This window comes from Arachis hypogaea, chromosome 18, assembly GCF_003086295.3.
Source record: "Arachis hypogaea cultivar Tifrunner chromosome 18, arahy.Tifrunner.gnm2.J5K5, whole genome shotgun sequence".
In the NCBI taxonomy this organism is placed as follows: Eukaryota; Viridiplantae; Streptophyta; class Magnoliopsida; order Fabales; family Fabaceae; genus Arachis; species Arachis hypogaea.
The window spans coordinates 25,961,147-25,977,887 of record NC_092053.1 but is presented as its reverse complement, the minus strand read 5'-3'; positions in this window follow the sequence as shown (position 1 = coordinate 25,977,887).

Sequence of the window (16,741 nt, the reverse complement as noted above, 5' to 3'; positions counted from 1 at the left end):
CATTTCCCTGTTATGCCTAGCTTCATTTTACTTCTACATCACTATTTAACATTTCTACCACCTTCACAATCTCTTTATTCAAACAAATCTATCGTTTCAGGTTTCACACTGTCAAGTAATTTTCTCTTTTTTATTCCAATCAAATTCAAGAAACTGGTAATTGAGTCTGTATCTATACACATTGTACAGGAATGGACGTCTCAACTTTTATAGTAGCATCCTCAGTGAAAGCAAAAAAAAAAACTTATAACACAAAAAAGAACAAGAGACCACCAAATATTTTAAACAATCAAGTTTAAAAGTCCTTTCGACTGATGCAGATACTGTTATCGAGGATCCAGAAGATATCACCAATGACAAAAAGACTTTATTTTCTTTTCTGTCGAGAATGAACTCCATTGTGTCCTCAGCCCTTTGAGGTCTTTAGAACAAAAAAAGTGTTTCACTATTTTTTTAGTAGCAAAAATCAAGATTTATTGATCAAATAAAACCTTTTTGTAGCCCCTTTTATTGAACATACTTGTCCATTTCATAATAATCCCAAAATTTCTTTCAAGAATGCGAATTTTCTTGCTTGGTTTAAAAGATTAGAACCTTTTAAGACAGATGATGGAAGTTTCAAGGAATCTACGGTCTTTTTAGACTTTCACAATGCCAACCATCAACACATCATTAGATGATTGGAGCTGTTTTGTACGTTTGGAACAAAACTACCAACAACTTCCAATTACCATATGGTATGGTTGATCCTACACTTTTCGATACAGCAACTATCACAGGACTTCCATCAAATGGGTCTATAATTACTTTCGACATGAAGCCTAAATATAAATACAATATTGTCGAAAAAAGCTCATACGGAGAATTTATCAAACAAAATATCGAAAAACAAGATACACTAATTACAGATGATGAACATGTGGCCTTTTTTTACTAGTGGCTTAATGCCATAGTTTTTTGTTCCAAAAGTGTCTCAATGCAGAAATTATATATCCCCTTGCTGCTCTCATCCATGAAAAATAAAAACTCAATCTGACCATGCTTCTTTTGGAAAACTTATATAATGAGTTAGGTCAATGGTCGATAGTCTCTATACCAAATCCTCAGTTAGCTCTGGAGAACCACTTTGGTTATTGCAGCTTTGGCTTAATGCAGTTTTTGAGAAACACATGAAGGCAAAGGAAACCAAACACCTGGAGGCCTTCGATTGGTTACTTTACAGCCAAATTTCATCCATTCATACTCCACCACTAAACTTTTCTGGGAAGTTTTCTCAACGCTTCACTCAAGCAAACATTTTGAGAATTAGGACTTAAACTTTGCTCCATTTGTTGATCGTAAATGTGGATCAATTTGGTTTCGACCCCCAATGGTTCGAAAAAATAATGATGAAGATGCTCAACATCTGAATGACGAAATGTGGTCTAACTTTCTCATAGTTCAAGTGATACCAACAGATATACCTCAATATAAAAGGGACCAATTTCAAGTTATTCTCCATGTTCTCCATTATATTGCAAGACAAATGGATTTTTCTCAGGCTATTCTTGCACCATTTCCAAGCAAAAATCCTCCTTTCTGCCAAATCAATTTCAACAATAGGAGAGAAATCGGCAAATGCCTTGAGCACAATGAATAATGTCAAAAATCTTAGTTCCCCCTTTCCTTTGTTTGCAACAATTATGTTACTAAATCATTTGTTGAGTGGTGGAGCAATTACTATTCTCATTATGATCAACTATTAGAAAATATTTTTCAGGGACTCATTAAATGTTTTTCAGACGTTCCTGAAATGCAAACCTCCAAAACTTCAAAAATAAAAGTTGAACCATCACAACATCAAAAAAATAGAAAGACACAAAAAACTTTACCAAAAGTCAACCAATCCAGCAAGGTAACTCGAAAAACCTCTATCATGTCTTCTTATATAAATTTCATATTACACCTGTTAATTAATCATATATTTCTTTCAATAAAATTCCAATCTAGGAGGACTCTCCCATTCAAGAGACCACTAGTAAGCCAACTAGCTTACCCATGGAAAAAAAATTTCAATAATTCTAATGACTCTTCTACTGCTGCTTCAAACACTTCAAACTCTAATAAGGTTGCCACAAGTTCTGCCACAAGTTCTACACACTCTTCGAGTTCACCGTCTCGAGATGTTGAGGTATTTCGATAATCTTTAACTATTTTGTTTCACAATAACATATTATCATATATCAATACTACTTTTGTAAGACCCATAATTTTCAAAAAAATATTATTATGAGTTAATTTCAATTTATTTATTCATTAAAGATTTTATTTCAGAAATTATTTTATTAGAAGTAATTAAATCAAGTTTTGACAATTAAATTAAAAATTTTACTTAATCTTATAATTATTGAATAATTTTATATATTTAAATTATACAACTTAACAGTTGAAAAAGAATAAGAATTCTATACGATTTAGTTAAATAATTGAGATTTTGGAAATTAATACCGTAATTTTTATAGACAGAGAAAATTAATTATATTATTTCTAATCTTAAATTAGAATACCTAATTAAATGCTAATTAGTAAATTGATAATTAAATAATATTTCTAAAGTAATTTTAATGATTAAATTAGATTTGAAATTAATAAAAAAAATCCTAATTTGATTAAAATTATTAAAGGCAAATTTTCCTAAATTAAATCCAAACCCTAACTTTAACTAAATTAACCCTAACCCCCTAAATTAACCCTAGCCGCCACACCTGTTTTCTTTCCTTCAGTAAACATATCAAAAGAAAGAAAGAAAGAAAGAAAAAAGCAAAAGCAGAAGAACGAAGAAAAGAAAGAAGGAAAGGGGAGGAAGAAGAGGGAGGCGGCGCGGTGGGTGTCACTGCCACCGTCGCCGCCGCTGCTGACAGAAGAGAGAGGAGATCTGAGAGAGAAGGAGAGTACCGCGAGGGAGCCGCCACACAGCTCAGGACCGCCGTCGCGTCACGTCGCCATTGGCGCTAGCGCTGAGGAGACCACGCAGGGAGGAGAGACGCGCGACGGAGAGAGAGCGGGATCTGAAGCCGAGCTGAGGTCCAACCACCGTGTCGGAACCCTTTTCGTGTCGCCAGCATCGCCCTCACCGTGAAGCCGTCGCCGCCGCTACTGTACCCGCGTCGTCGTCGTCCTCGTCATGGATTCGGTTGCCGCCACTTATAGAGGAGCCAGAGAGAGCGAGAGAGAGCAAGCTCGGGAGCAGATGAGAGAAAAGAGAGACCCGTGCCAGCCACCGCCGCTTCTGCCGCTCGAAATCCTGCTGCCACCGCCAGAGAACGCACTGTCGGTAAGGGTTTTAAAGTTTGGTTTTTGTTCTTTTGGATTCCGGGAACCTTTATCATCACTGCATGCTTATTTCAGTCACCCGCCTCCGCTGCTTGTTGTTCTGAACTGCTGCACCATCGTTGCCACCGTTCTGGTCACCGGGTTTGGCGTGGGTGATCATCGGAACCACCATCGGAGTTACCGTTATTTCAGTTCAGCCATTCGTCCTTGTTTGGGTAAGCCATGCGTTCCAAAACCTTTAAATTGGTATTTCTATTTTAAATTGTTTGAGGATCTGAGGTCTTGGTGTCATAGGATTGAGTTACGGGTCTTGATTGCTGAGTTCTATGGCTGCTGCATACAGCATCAAGGTGCTGCGTCGTCACTGGAACTATTGTTGCTCCATTTTCTTGATTATTCGTAAGCCCAGTAAGTTGTTCCTTGTTCCAAACTCTTTTAGTTGCTGTTATGTTATAGATTATTGAGTTTTACGTGACATTAATATTTTAGGATCGAGCTAAGGCTGTGTTTAGAGGCTGTGGCTGCTTGCGGGGACGGTCGGTATTAATGTTGTTGCTGTGGGATAAGAATAGAAATGCGGTTTGTCGCGTAGTTGAATCACGAACGAGGTAGGAGTTTTTCTTAAAATCTATTTTACATTACAGAATTGTAATAAATAGATATTGACGCAAAAGGATAAACTTCTGTGGTTACATTTGTCTTGTGGATATGATGGTTTGTTGGATTGGATTATTGGGTGATTGATTGCGTAAGTGGTCTATGGTTGTTGGTAAAAACCGGTTTGAAATGTTATTTACTCGATTATTATGAAAGGTGGATCTTCTCGGTTTTAAAGTTTACTTGGTAATATAAATGAATCGATTTTAGGAAATAATTTGAGATATGAAAATAAATTGATTCTGGGAGCGGTTTGATTTTGGGTTGGTCTGATTTTATAAATGATTTAATATTTGAGCTGATTTGATTTTAAAAAGAGTTTTATTGTTGAAATTGGTTTGATTTGAAAATAAATTGATATTGGAGCTGGTTCAACTCTGGAAAAATGAATGATATTTGGAAATGGTTGAGAAAAGGTTTGAGAAATGTTTGGATGGGACTAGAAAAGGGTGGCAGAATCCGAGTTTTAGAGGAGATGCTGCCGAAATTTTATAAAATTAGGAGTTTCATTTGAAGTAGTTATTTTAAAAGGTTTAATTTTAAGCGTTATATGATTTAAGATTACTTCATTTATCAAAGGAAAAGTTATGTTTTGGATTGAGAATTGTTAGTGAACAGAATGGAAAAAAAGATGATGAGGATTTCTTTGAAATATGGCTTTTGAATGAATTTGGAAATGAGATTTGGATTAATGAATGATTATGATGTTAAGAATGTTGAGATATGATATTTGAATTATTCTTTTGGCTTATGAATTTGAAATATCTGAGATAAGAGGTTCCCTGGATTAAGTGTCGTGGCTTGCCACCACGTGTACCAGGTTGAGAACTCGATACTTTGTTGACTCTACGACGTAAGTGTGACCGGGCACTATATAAATTCCCGGGAATGTTACCCCCATTGAGCAATATTGATTATTTGAGAAAAAGCTATGCATAGACTCTTGGGGATGCACGTCGGGGGACAGTCTAAGGACAATTCAGACTTGTCGGATTGGCTGGATAACCGACAGATGAGCCTCATCAGCCATAGGACAGGCATGCATCATATGCATTTGTATGCTTTGCTTGGGTTTGAACTTGTTTTGGTTTGCCTAATTGCTAAACTGTTCTTAACTGCTACTTGAACTATTTGCTGTAATTGCTACCTACTTGTGCTTTCCTTGTCTGTCTTGCCTGTGTTTGTCCTGGCGTGCTACATTTGAGAATGAACTTTGGTGCTAGATTAATGATTGTGTTGTTTGATTGCGTGATTGGTTTCTGATTGAGATTTTCTTATAAAAAAAGAAAGGTTTCGAATTTCTGAAAGATTAAACATTGTTTCTTCGAAAAGGTTTTGAATGATTACCTATTGGTTTTAAAAACAAAATTCATAAGGAAATGATAATCACTGAGCTTGAAAACAGTTTTCTTATTAAATATCTTCTTATGACAACTTTGAAACTCAGTGGTGAGACCGTGTGGTTAGGTTCTCACCCCCTACAGCTTTACCTTTTCAGGAACCGGAAGAAGCGTTATGAAGAGTTACACTGCGTTTGGATTATATGTTGTTGTATTCATTAGATTATTTTCTTCCCTCGTCTTTGTTATTACAAGTTTGTAAGAGGGATAGGAATTGTATGTTTTATATGTATAATATATTGAGTTATTATGTAAGGAGTCTTGTATATGAATCTATGTCTGCTTGTATTTTTCTTAAGATAAAATATTTATTTCTAGTTTTCAAAGAAATCAGCGATATAGTGTCGAGTCACAGGCTCCTATTTTATTATTTAGTATGTAAAGTAGTCGTAATACTTCTTGCTATCAGAGTGGCGCAGCCGAAAGCGTGACTACTGATAGTGAGGGTGTTACAACTTTCGACACTTATGATCTAACCCTACAAGTTGAAAAATTCATTAAAGAACCACCTTTAGTTTCAAACAAAATGACAACCAAAACCAAATATCCTGACAACAAGAACAAAGAACCGTCACCTTCCTCCTCATCGAGTAAACATGTCTTGTCGCATTATTTGCATGATGAAAAAGAAGTCAATCAACCTGTCAAGGGAGTTGATTTTGAAAACCAACAAGAACAAGGAAACTCTCTGAAAACTCAAACCATCAAAAAAGAAGCTTCTCCTGAAAGGATCCATATCGATCTTACAACCCCTTCTTCTCCTTCCATGGAAACTAGTCCAACGAAAAGATAAAAAGAGGGCACTAATCCTACCCCCATATTGACACACAGGCTAACAAGACATCGAATCTTGTCGATGGATTCAATTTTAGTGTCGTCGACCTGCACCAAGAATGCAAACAATATGCACCAGACAAAGCTCCTAGCCCACAAGAAGCTTATTTAAAAGAACTCCTTTCTGCTATCTCTAATTTGTCCCACAAAACAGAAGTGGATCCTCAATCTTCTCTATCAACAAATCACAAGAATTTCAATTCCCAAAAGAATGAACTCCTCAGACTCTTGAAAGTGTAAAGAAGCTTCTTCATCTATCGAAGCTCAGTGTTGATGAATGGCTAAATCAGGATGATCTAAATAATTTGCTCTCTGACATTCTGAGCTCCACCCTTGAGTATCAAGTACCTATCAACTTCTTCAAACAAGTGAAGAAATTCGAGAAAATTATTAACAATTTACTCATCTCTCACAGCAAGTTTACTGACTTTAAGAAAGACATGACAGAGATCGAGACAGAATCTGCACAACTTGAAGCTTCATATATATCATCACAAAAGACTTGCAAAAAATATGAAACAAATATTGCTCATGCAGCCAACACTCTCGAACTACTAGTTCGACCTAGAGAAGAACTTGAAAAAGAACTTGCTCAAGTTCGCACAGATGAAGCTCTACTACGAGGTCCTTTCCTCAAAGCTGATAAGAGGAAAAAAGACCTTAACCGAGAACTGTGTGAAATGGAAAGCACTTGAGCTAAAATCAAGAGGAAATATGACAAGTTGTAAAATCAAGAGGAAATACAAGAAGCAACTTGAAGAACCTGAAGAAATTATTGTCTATAGCTCGATTGATGAGGAAAGAGTGTGTCTCTGATTTAACATGGAAAAGCTTTTGGAGCCCTATCTATAAAAACCCAACATGTTAAATTTCTTTGTGTTTATTTTAACATACACTTTTGTTGTCTTCATGCTATCGACATTTTTTCTTTTATTTCAAATATTATCTTCCAAACATCGATACTACTTTAAATATTTTTCATTGATCGATTTAACTTCGACACCAGTATCAACATGTTTGATTTTATAAGCATTTTCTGAATACAACTTGATTACCTAATAAGGCCCTTCTCAATTATGGGACCATTTTTCGTAAACCCTTGATGTATTTCTAATGGCAAGATAAATTTTAAAACTAATTCACCAATATATAAAAAAAAACTTTCTCCTTTACCCGTCGATTATAAACACGAGCTATACTCTCTTTTTGATGGATAAGATTATCGAATGCTAGGATACGGTCACTATCCAAATCATTTAGTTCATCGAACATAGCATCCCGATAGTATTCGATTGGAAAATCATCTTGTCTCATCACTCGCATGGTGTTAAGATTAATTTCTAAAGGCAACATAGCATTGTAATCATAGGCTAATTTATAAGGAGACGTATTCATCGAACCTCTTGGTGAATTTCGATAAGTCCATAAAGCTTGACTTAACGTCTTATGCTAAGTACGTGGTTTCTTACCAATTTGTTTTTTGATTAAATTAATCAAAATTTTATTTGTAACTTTAACTTGACCATTTGCTTCATTGCTTGTGCATAATATGGAGTTGAAGTTATGACTTTTGTATTCCTCGATGCTGCAAAATTTTTAATACGTTGGCCAGTAAAAATGATACCTTGATTGGTACTTAAAGTTTGAAGAATTCCAAAATGATAAATTATATTTTCCTCAATGAAATCAATAATCTCATTTTGACCGACTTCTACTAAAGGAACAACTTCTACCCACTTAGTAAAATAATCAATTGCTACTGAGATAAACTTATGATTTTTCGATGACGGAGGATTAATCATACCAATCAAGTCTAAATCCTAACCTCTAAACGGCCAGGGTTTAATGATTGAGTGCAATTCGGAAGCAGGTATTTATTGTATTACACCATGCTCCTGACATTCTTGACATGCTTTTGCATACTCAATGCAATAATCTTTAATCATAGTCGACCAAAGCACTCGATCACGCTGTAATGCTCATTTCATTCTTTCTCCTTCTTGATGTGCTCCACAAATACCTTCATGAACTTCACCAAGAGCAATTGCTGCTTCAGATTTGCTTAAACATCTCATGAGGCTTCCTTTGACACCTTTTTTATATAATTAATCGACCACTACTACAAAGTTCATTGCCTTTAATCTTGTTTTTCGATCAACTTGAATATTAGAATTTTTTAAATACTCAACAATTGATTTCCTCTAATCATCATCATCCCACCCATTAATCACCAAAGTTTCTCGCTCTTTGATAGGCACAAGAATTTGTTGCACCTTTGCTAACTCTTCCAAGGTTCTAGAAAAAATTTTGTATCTTGAAGAAGTCTGAGCTAACTTATTTTCTACTTCATTTCGAACCCTTGGGATGTGCACTAATGATACATTTCGAAACGACACTAACAATTCCCATGCTATTGACAAATACTTTTGCAGCACCTCACTTGTACACTTATTTTCTTTCGATAACTGTTTTAAAACTAACTGAAAATATCCAAAAATCTGAATATCTTGTGCTCCTTTGCTAATCAATATCTCCAAACCCAATATCAAGGCCTCATACTCGGCTACATTATTAGAGCATGGATATTTTAATTCAACTAAGAATTTCGATGGGACCCTTTTTGGGGACATAATCAAAATTCCAACACCAGCACCATCTTTATGCTTTGATCCATCAAAATATAATTTCCAAGGTTCAACTTCGACAACATTTATCCTCTGGTCATTAAAATTATCTGGTCAATCAACCAAAAAATCTGGAATGACCTAACCTTTAACTGTCTTAGCAGAGACATACTGTAAATCGAATTCTATCAAAACAAGCATCCATTTGCTTAGCCAATTTGACCACGTAAAACCGGATAAGATAATATATATTTATCCAGTCCAGTAAATAAATCATGCATATGATTCTTAAGGGGAAAAAAAGAAGGTATAAGGTTTGAACATGAATCATTATTATGTAAGGTTCTATTTTACATTTTATCTTGTCTTCCATGGATGCATCTGGGTGAAATGTATTTCACCCAACTGTCAAAAATCTCCAAACTAAATGCCACCATTTTTCTTAAGATCAAATAAATAAAAAATCTACAAAGGAGAAAAAAAGTGACCATGCATTAGCAGGAGATTTAAACATGAAACAAAGCTAACATTAAACACATTCAAACCATAGATAGATGATTAGATCAACGTTACAAACCTCATCTGCAAATAGATTTCTCTTGTTTTTATTCTTGAAGAGTGCAAGTTGGAATTCTTCCTGAAATTAAAACTTATGATCAGAAATACTATAATCTTAATATCCAAGTACCAAATTAGGCATATACAATGAACTAATAAAATAACAAAGTCTAATAGATCACAATTCAAAAAACAATAAATTCTTATTTATCTGAAAGAAAATCAAAGAAACCCTAAAAAACACAATGATGATTCATAATATCCATATACTAACAAATCACAGTTAAAAAAATAGTTAATTTATAATTATTTGAAATAAAATATTAGAGACTAAACCTGTGTTCAGGTGAGCAAATATGTGTTCTAGGGCTCGCCGCAACTGAACCTTTCTTTAGAGAGTGTGAGAGGAAGTAGGCCAGAGAAAGAGAACACACCAGCGAGAAGTCACTCTCACCGCCTCACTCACTCTTCGGCAAATTTGAGGGAGAAGTCACTTCCCATCAAGCCCTTGTTGGCATTATTCTAGTCCATCTCGCCTCTTTGAGTCCTCGTCGCCGTCTTCCTCTGCTCATTTTGCTGCTACTCGTCGTCGCGTCATGCTTTTCTCACCATCACTTCGTCTGCTCACTCCTTTTTCCCATCACTCCCTCGTTAGCATTATGTTTGTTTTTTTTTTTTTTTTGTTATTTGACTTTTAAATTTATATTTAGATGAAATTATAATATTATAATTGATGTAGTATTTTTAATTTAAATATATTTTAAAATTTTATATTAAATTATAATTATATTTTAGTGTATTTATTTATTATTTTATTATAAAATAATTATTTTAATTAAACCACAATTAAACTAGTTTAATCAGTAAACTACTATATTAATAGTTAGAATAATTTAATGACCAATTCAATCTTCACAACCTTGATTATAAACATATTTTTTCTTTTCTTCTGCTCTCACAAAAATCTTCCTTTTTTTTTTGTCTGTAAGATGTAGAAAGCTATTGCTACTATATGAGGAGAAGAATTGTAATATGGTTGTGGAATGCATGCATTGTTACTGGTGACTTCGAATAAGGGCGGATGCACTTGCAATGGTGCGAGACAATTAAATGTCTCCATTAGATTTTTTAAAAAAATTTATAGTATATAGTAATAAATTTTAGGGATAAGTATTGTTTTGATCCCTAACGTTGAGGGTTAGAATCGAAATCGTCCTAATATAATTTTTTATTTAGAATCATCCTTAACGTTTTATTTCGTATTAAAATCGTCCTTTTTAATTTTTATGGACAAAAATATCCTCCACCACCACGAACACATTTACCGCCACCATTACCTTCCTTACTTCACCACCAGCACCTTTCTTACTTCTATCAAATACTAATAATCAGCTTAAAGAACACTAACAATAACACATATAAATTCAGAAACAACAACATCAAATTCATTAGCAAAATAAAAAATAGAAATGCAGAAAAAGAAGCAAATTCAACAGCAAAATTCAACAGATGCAGAAGAAGAAGCAAAATTCAGATGCAATAGCAAAAACAGCAAAAACAGATGCAGAAACAACAAAAACAGCAAATTCAACAGCAGAATCAGAAACAGATGCAGAAGAAGAAGCAGATGCAGAAGGCGAAGCAGAAGAAGAAGCAGATGCAGATGCAGAAACAGAATCGCAAGCAGATGCAGAAGAAGAAGCAGATGCAAAAGCCAAAGCAGACCCACTGGCGCTTCGTTCTTTCTCCTTCCTCGCGCATCTCCTCTCTTCGCTGTTCTGCTTCCCTGACGGCAGCTTGTGGGCGAATCGGCGTCCACGGCTCAGCGGCGTGGTCTCCCTCCAAGGCCCGATGACGACACATAGACGTAACACCATGCTGCTGGTGCCACCCAAACCCATCAACATCACCATAACCATAACCATCTCCATCATGCTCGTCTTCATTTTCTTCCTCTTCTTCTCCGACTTCTTCCACTTCCCCTCCTCCCTCTCCTTCATCACCACCACCACCAGTAGAAGCGCTCAATTCACTCCCGCCGCCGCCACATCGGAGCCATTCACCGATCTGGTGGGAGCGTTCAGGAGGTGGGACTCGAAGGTGGGGTGCCAACGGTTAAGGAAGAAATGGGGTAATGGATTGGCGCTGGATTTCCTGACGGTGACGGTGGCTCCAAGCTTCGCCGCCGGCACCGTCCCCCTCCCCCTTTCCCCCTCTCCCTTGCCCCTCCCCCCTTTCCCTTTTCCTTTCTCCCCCTTTTTTTTATTTTATTTTTTTTATTTATTAGAATAGGGATATTTTTGTAATAAAATTAAAAATTTTATTAAAAATGACAATTTTAATACGAAATAAAATGTTAAGAATGATTCTAAATAAAAAATTACATTGAAGACGATTTCGATTCTGACCCTCAACGTTAGGAACCAAAACAATACTTATCCCTAAATTTTATTTGTCTTCGTTGTACAAATAAATTTGACCCTACAATTACAATTTACAAATTCACAATGTTATTGAATTTTTCATATTCATAAGTCTACAATTTTATATAAAATAAAAAATTTTATGGTGTCTATGAAAATTTATCTAATTTGTCCAAAAATAAAAATAAAGTAAAGTAAAATCTATTCTTTATGTTTGAATTTTATAATTAAAATTTAAACATTATAAAAAATACCATATAAAATTTGATTTTAATTATTTAATAAAAAATCATTATAAATAAATAATAATAAAAATAAGAAGTCAAAATAAATCATTCTAATCCCGATAATCCCAAAACCAATCCTGCTAAGGTTACCTTTACTCTTTTCCAATTTCCTTGTCTGTTGTCCGTTGGTATTTTTTTTGTTAAACTTAACTTTTGTTATGTCCGTAACAACAATATCAGTTAAAATTTTTTTTATCTATAATAGAATAAAGAATCGAATTTATAATTTAATGAGAGATAAATTTTTAAATAATTATATAATAACATATAAAGAGATATTTAATTTATTATTAATAAAAATAATTTTTTAATATAGAATTTAAAAAAATAAAATTTTAAATCATATGTTAATATTAAATTAATATTTTAGTATTTTAATTTATTAATTAAATAATTTTAAAATTAATTATATTGTATAATAAAAATTATTATTATGAAAATTATTATGAAGTTATATATGATTGCTGAATGGAGATATAGAAATTACTTGTATATATTACTTTAAAGTAGGGGTGGCAAAACGGGTCGAGTCCGTCGTGCGGATCCACTAAATCCGCTAAAAAAGGTAGGTCGAGCTAGGATTTGGAACCCGCCAAATTAAAAAGACTCGCCAAATCCGCACCGCCAAATTGACGGATTTTGGCGGGGCGGAGTGGGCCGGTCCGCCGGGCCGAAGATTTTTATTTTTCTTTTTTTATTAAATAAAAGAGTGATTACTATTATAAAATTAATAATTATAGAATTTTTAAACACTTTTTTTTATTTTTTGTTTTTATTCTTCTTTTAGTTATTAACTTTATTTATTTTATTTTACAATTTCATATATATGCTCAAATTATGTGACTTACTTTTTAGAATAAAGATGATTCTATTGACAAATATTATTTTGAACAATTTTATTGAAGTTAAAAATTTTAAAAAAAATAGTAAAAAAATTATATTATAATTTGACTATTTTTTATTTGTATTTGATTTTTTAACTATTATTTTTTGGTTAATTTTAATAAATTTTATTTTAAAAAAAAAAAAGAGTCAAGCAAGCTAGCCCGCCAACCTGCCAATCCACCATAAAGCGGAATAGACTAGCATTTTGAACCCATTTTAGTTGGCGGGACAGGCTGCTCCGTCCCATTTGTGGGACGGACCTAGACAGAACAGAGCGGGTTGGGACGGACCGGCCCGCTTTGCCACCCCTACTTTAAAGAAAGAAAGAGAGAGAAAAGGAAAAAGGTAGAAGATAAGATATATGTACTTGGGCACGTTCAGAATAATCAGTGAAAGTACCAACGCAAATTGATGGATAAGGATATGTGGTTTTTAATCGTCTCTCTCAGGTTCCATACTCACGGAAGAAGAGAATGGAGTTTGCTTGCTTCTCCGGGTTCGATAACAAGCGTAACAACATCGGGGTATGTATTTTGAGAACCTCAGGATTGTTTTGGAAGCTATAATATTTGAGCGGTGAAAGATAGCATTCGGTGTTGGTTGTTAATTACTTGGATCGACACGTACGTTCTCATTATATTGCTCAGTGTCATATTAAAATACAGATATAGATATATAGATAGATAAATAAAAAGAAAATCGAATACAAATTATTTTTATTTATTTATTATTTTATTTTTATTCATGATGCATGAAGACTGTCTGTTAAGGACTTCAAGATAAGTGCTGGGAGTTTTGGGGGGACACTGCATCTCTCACCTAGCTAGTGTAATATTTCTGAAATAATTAGTGCATTTAGTTGGGGCAGTTGTTGGATAAGAAATAAATTTAGGGACTATAGTGTAATTTAAGATTGAAATCGAGTCCCCCTTGGATGTTTATAATTGGTGGTTCTAATGGGTTGAATGCAAAGTTCTGAATATTGTTATGAGAATTGAATCCAACTAGCCAATTCGATCGTATTAATTGAGAAACGACTCCTAAATTGATCCAGTTTATAGTAAAAATTAATCGGCAGTAAATCGATTAAAAAATCAGTCAAATAACCAGTTGACTTATCAAATTAATTTAGGTTTTAACCGTTTAAACTAATAAAATACAAAAATATTATTTATTTTAAAAAATTATATATTTTGTATATAAATATATTATTTTATTATATTTAATTTAACTTCGATTGAATCTTTAAAGTTTTGAATTTTTAGTTCTATCGGTCATTAAATATATTTTTTTAAAAAGTAATTATTTTTATATTTTATTATTTTAATTGATTAACGGCTAAAAAATTACACTAATTTGACAGATTAATTAGTTTTTTTATTGATTTTTTATTTGAATTAAAGTAATTTAGTAACCGAATCTCAATTTAATCTAATTGAACTGGCTGATTCAGTCTAATTCTCAAAAATCATAATTAAAAGAGTATAAAATTAAAAACAAATGGATAACGGCCACAATGAAGATTCTCAAACCTAAGGGACAAAGATTGAACTTAGAAGTGTCACTTCAACTAAAACCTAAGTACTAGGACACCAGAGTTGAATGAAATAGAAATTTTTCTTTTTGATCATGATGGCAATAGATTTCAATTAGGGTGTCTGTTTTTGTTTTTTTTTTTTTTCTAAAATTTGTTTTCTAAAAAAAAAAGAAAAAACCTTTTGGGCAAAAGGGTTACAAATTTGCACATGCCCAATTTGCAAAGAGCGCTGGCAAAATGGGTTGCAAAGCATACGGCGAAATGGCCAATTTGTAACCTGCATACGCAAAAGTGGCCAACTAGTATAAGATGCTTGATGCCAATTGGAGCCCAATTCGTCACCAGCACATATGAAATGGAGTGCTCGGAATGTTATTGTTGGTGGTGAATGCAAGTTCCGTGAAAGAGGAGAATTGGAGTATAAGTGTCGGTAAGGAGTCAATATTAATTTTGTAAGTGTTAGCACAAATTCTACACAGATAATTCGATTACGATCGTTTGACATAAAAGTGAGTCGATAATATATAAATTATTTCATGATATGTGGGTTGTTCCACAAAAATGTAAGTCGAAGTATCATAACATAGATTTTTTTATTAGAGCGTTAGCATACAAGGATTTGACTTATCCTAGAAAGAGTCGAGTCGGTGACTTCTAAAAATCGAAATGAGATAATTACACGAAGACCTCGTCCAGGAGCATTTTATAGAATGTGGGGCTTGAAGACCAAGGTAAGAGAAGACGTGGAACGTTAAACTTGGGAGTCAAGATTCTTCAAGGTCAAGGCAGTGTCGTGGCATGAGAAATAGTAGGAAGCTAGATCATGGGAAGAGAAAAGCACTCTACAAATCTATTCTTGTGATCTATAAATAGAAGAAAGGCAGAAATGAAAAGGGGACTTCAATTTGAATACTACAACATCACACAAAACTCTACAAAATCCAAAGTCACGCTGACGCCTAGAAGATCTTTGGAGTGTAAGTGTATGTGAGTGTCTGGAGTCAACTTTTTTTTATTCATTTTATTTTCATTATTTTAATTTTCTCTTTTATTTCATATTATCGTTTTTCATTCCTTTACAGATATTTTAATTTATTTCGTTTACTTATTTTAAACTTCAACTTATTTGTTATTTCAGTTGCCGTTCTTATTTATTTCATTTCTTTTCCTTCTTGTTATTTTCTTTAACGATGTTTATTTTGATTCTCTTCTTTCAAGCATTTTATTTTCAAGTTGTTACTTCGCTTTATTTATTTTTTATTTTTACAATTTATCACAAATATTTCAACATACACAGTTTCGATACCTATGCTTAATAATTTTTGGATCGAGCTCACTCTTTTTCAGAAGAGTCGTATCTGCTTCCCGAATTGAGATCTTAATACAAATTTGATTTGACACCTTGTCGAGGTTACCAAAAATCAAGTGAAATAAATTTGCACACCCAGTGGGACTTTGGGTTAAACTAACGAATCAAGTTGTATATGCGATTACGCAATGACAAATTAATAATGTCTAATAGAGCCTCAACTTTGACTGATACGTCGAATAAGGATACTAGAGAGCCTACGAGAGGCCCCAAGACAGAGGCTGCTCCGCCAGCAGGCACTTCAGGTTGAAGGATCAACCCTGTTATCACAGAAGAAAATCCATCGACTGTACCCATCACGTGGCCTCATTATTCCCCACCATTAGAAAATTCCAATATGGGATATATAGGAGGCGCAGCCACTACAAGGAACAATCTCTTGTACAATCCTGTACCTCTTCTAGGTTACCCAGGTGAGTATACCAACTAATTATAACCCTAATGTGGTGAATAACACTCCATATTTGGGGTTAGTTCCTATGTCACAACCTATCTTAATAATGTCAAATGTCTTTTCAATACAAGACGTAGGGACAACAAGGTTGCCAGTAAGTGGAATATGTACCTCAATTTTTCTAGAAATATCGAGACAAAATCTTGTCAGAACGATATCTCTTAACACGACCGAATCCTTGACCGTGTTTAGACAGCAAATCGAGGATAGTCATCACGATTTAGTCAATATGCTTACTCAGGAGATGACTACAGTATTGAATCCTATGATAGAGAATAACAATGCTAGAATAGAACAAGTCGCTTGACGAGTCGATGACATTACGGGAGAAAGAAGTTTTCATGATCAGTTCTTTAGAGGTGAACTGAAACTAATATTGTCCGATTTGTTTACAATGAAGA